This window comes from Halyomorpha halys, unplaced genomic scaffold, assembly GCF_000696795.3.
Source record: "Halyomorpha halys isolate HHAL.00 unplaced genomic scaffold, Hhal_1.1 Scaffold657.1, whole genome shotgun sequence".
Taxonomy (NCBI): Eukaryota; Metazoa; Arthropoda; class Insecta; order Hemiptera; family Pentatomidae; genus Halyomorpha; species Halyomorpha halys.
The window spans coordinates 933,665-937,020 of record NW_027105368.1 but is presented as its reverse complement, the minus strand read 5'-3'; the positions used below and the strand labels follow the sequence as shown (position 1 = coordinate 937,020).

The window sequence follows — 3,356 nt, the reverse complement described above, 5'->3', positions numbered from 1 at the left end:
TGCGGAGGGAAGAAGAAAGCATGGAGTAAGTACACTTAGCAACAACTAGCATCCACATCATCATCAACCACCTCATTATATCTACAATTTCCATAGTCCAGCCATTCAAAATTTATTAACCCTTCTAATCATATATGTTTTCTTTCGGCCACCCCCTACACCGCTTTTAATTTATATAATAGAGTTTTATCATCATCTAATCATGCAATATTTTTTATTTATATACAGTCCACTTAAACCCAACCAGCCAAACCAAAAGTGAAGTGTTCCTGGCATTAAGGTGAAGGCATACTTCATACACACTCTTACATACAATATTTACACAATCGACCTGAGGATCCCTGGGCCCAATTTATCGTATGATCGCAGCGCATCCCTCTCGCCCCATCACTGGTAGTGAGCCAGTGGAGGCTAAGCAAGTACGCTAAAACACTCAACTCCTATCATATTAACATGAGTAAACCAGTTGTATTCTATGTGAGGGATTACAAACATAGTTTGGGGAATCTCATTTCTGACATCAATAACAGTTTGGACCAGTAGTTGATTACGTTTGTTATCTATTCCATTAACACTCAGAAGACTTCTACCCGTCTCATGTCAAACAATAGAGTTTGGGATATTGTGAGGCCTGGTATTTACTGAATTTCATCTAAGTAATTTCGATAGCATCGATATATATATATTTTGTTTTTAGCAATATAATCATAATATATATATCATTGTATGAAGTATACCTTCAACCGCATTGTAAGACACATTTCACTTTTGGTTGGCTGGTTGGGTTGGAGTGGACTGTATAATTGAAAATGGACATGATTAAATGAAATAAAATTCTATTGTTTTATGTTACAAATGGTGTAGTTGGTGGCCGAAAGAAAACATTATGATTAGATTGTTAGCAGAATTTTGTATGACTGGGCTATGGAAATTGTAGATGCTAACATTGAGGTGGTTTATGATGATGTGGATGTTAACTATTGCTATGTGGACTTACTTCTCTCTTCTTTCTTCCCCCCGCATCTCCAAGCCTCTCCTCCCTCTCCTGCTGGGAACCACTGAAGTAACTCTACTCACTCATGGAATATATTGCTGATCACTGAACAAAAATAAAGGGTTGAGGCTTCTCTGGTTGAGACAAGATGGCTATCTCACACTCATCTGAGTTGCTTCTCTTCCACCAAGAGTGCTGGAGGAGGCAAGCTTTTGATGTTGGCCACATGGGCGCTACTGGTCCTACATGGCAGCCTTTCAACCTTTCCGTTGCCGTAGGTTACCAGAACAATCATAATATTATGATTATATTTATACTAATTATATATACACTATATTATAATACATACATAGATATATGTATGGCTCTGATATTCATATATTGATATAAATTTCAAAATTGGACTGAAACAAAATTAAAAAAATGTTTCATTCATAAAAATAAAAAGTTAAACAGAACCTTTTTAACAAAAAAGTAAACTCTAGCAAGAATCGTTATTTAATTTTTATTATATTATTATAAAGCATCTTTATTATTTTCAATAACTTTGTAAATATCATTATTTTTTTATGGAGGCAAGTTGTCTTAAAATAATAGAAATACTCAAATAAAATAAACAGTACTATAAAGAATTTTATACCGTTTGGTGCACGATTTTCATTATAATAAAGATGTATTCTATAAAAACTTATTTTCAATTATTTTAATGCGAATTAAATTTGGTTATTTCCATGTTAAATATTTTATTTTACAAATTTTTCATCAATTGGAAGTGAGTTTCAGTAATTATTGGCTGGAAACACCAATACTTTGAGGAGATTTCACATCACATTTTTTTTTCGACAAAACTGGAGGTGTAGCTCAGCTTATTCTGAAGTAAAACTCAAATTAATGTATATTGAATTAAGGTTTATTAAAAAAAATTAAAATATATAAAGAAATTTCTCCCGAAGGAGTATTTCACTTATGTTGAGCGCACAGCTTCACAGCCCCAATAAACAGCAGTTAAAAGCTACAGAAAAGGCAAGAGAGTGATGATTACAGTGTTGACCACAAGTAAAAATATTGTTCAAATAATATTAAATATTAAATATCGGAATTGCAGAGAGGTAATGTGATGTGGTACTAACTTCAAGAACCTGGGTTCGAATCCAGCTGTTGTAGATAATTTTTATTATGATACTGTGGTCGTGAATTCAGCCCTGTGGGTTCTGGAACCCTCTCCGGGATTGAGTCTATAATAAAAAAGCAATATTTTAGTGTATGAGTGAAGGAAATATGGTAAAAGTAGATAAGCACTATATTCCTCTTACCAATATATTGCCTGACATATTTATCACTATCTTTGACCTTCATCTTTAGATAATACAACATTACCTAACCCGTAAGTTTAGTCATCCTTCCTCATAGTCCTCAGCATATTGATTCCTTTTTTGCTCACCTTCACCCTCTTTTACACCGAAATCCAGCAATACATGTTTATCTCTTGCATGATTCACCCCTCCCTCCTACATATTTCTTCATTATTTGGATTTCAACTCGTATATTCCGAATATTTCTCACTTTTTTCTGGATACAGACAGACTGTAAATATTGTAAAAATTTCTTTCTTTTTACTTAGTTAAATTCAATATTGTTATTTCATATTTTTGTCAGATATGCCACAAGTCAAGCATAAAAGCGATATGTATGATGCAGCTGAGAGTGTGTATTTATTAAATTGTTACTTAAATTTAATTTACTTTTTTCTTGTGTATATTATTTAACCAGTTTTAACTTATTATTTGGATTTATATTTTAGTTTGCACATGTTATAATATATTTTTTCTGTATTCACTCTATTTTAGTTTACTATTATCATTCTTTTGTTTTCTTTCCCGCTTCTTTTTCTATATATATTTTTTAATGAATACTAATATTTATTGTCATTACTTCAGCAGATTGTATTATTACTCTCCAATTAGAACATTAAAAATAAAGACATACGTGATTAGATTAATTTGTAATTGGTTAGATAAAATTGACCATAAAGGAATGAAATATTTAACTCAAATGTTGTGTTTTTTCGCAACTTTATGACCAAAATTTTATAGAACTATGTAAAAAAATTAAAGTATCTTATTTTATTAATTCTTTTATTGAGATATCATCACTATTCAGTCTTTAATTATTTTATAAATGATTGAAGAATGTCAAAAATTTGTCTACTTCGATGAAATGACCTTAGGTTTCAAAAATTATTTAATAATATACGTCATTATCATATATTTGACATTTGAACTATTAAAAATTAGTTTAATTATTTCCTTGGTCGAAGTTTAATATAGGCATATTATGAATTGATAAACTGATACAGCCTAGA

The 3,356-nt window shown here is 31.0% G+C and overlaps 1 long non-coding RNA gene across 1 annotated transcript; it reads right to left on the bottom strand.

Annotated features, from left to right (window-relative positions):
* Positions 1–1,730: 1,730 nt before the first annotated feature.
* On the bottom strand, positions 1,731–2,579 carry LOC136796567 (uncharacterized). The gene is made up of 3 exons (XR_010844298.1): positions 2,308–2,579; positions 2,125–2,229; positions 1,731–1,865 (listed from the first exon to the last, which is right to left on the bottom strand). It is a non-coding gene; the product is annotated as an uncharacterized lncRNA (long non-coding RNA).
* Positions 2,580–3,356: the final 777 nt, after the last annotated feature.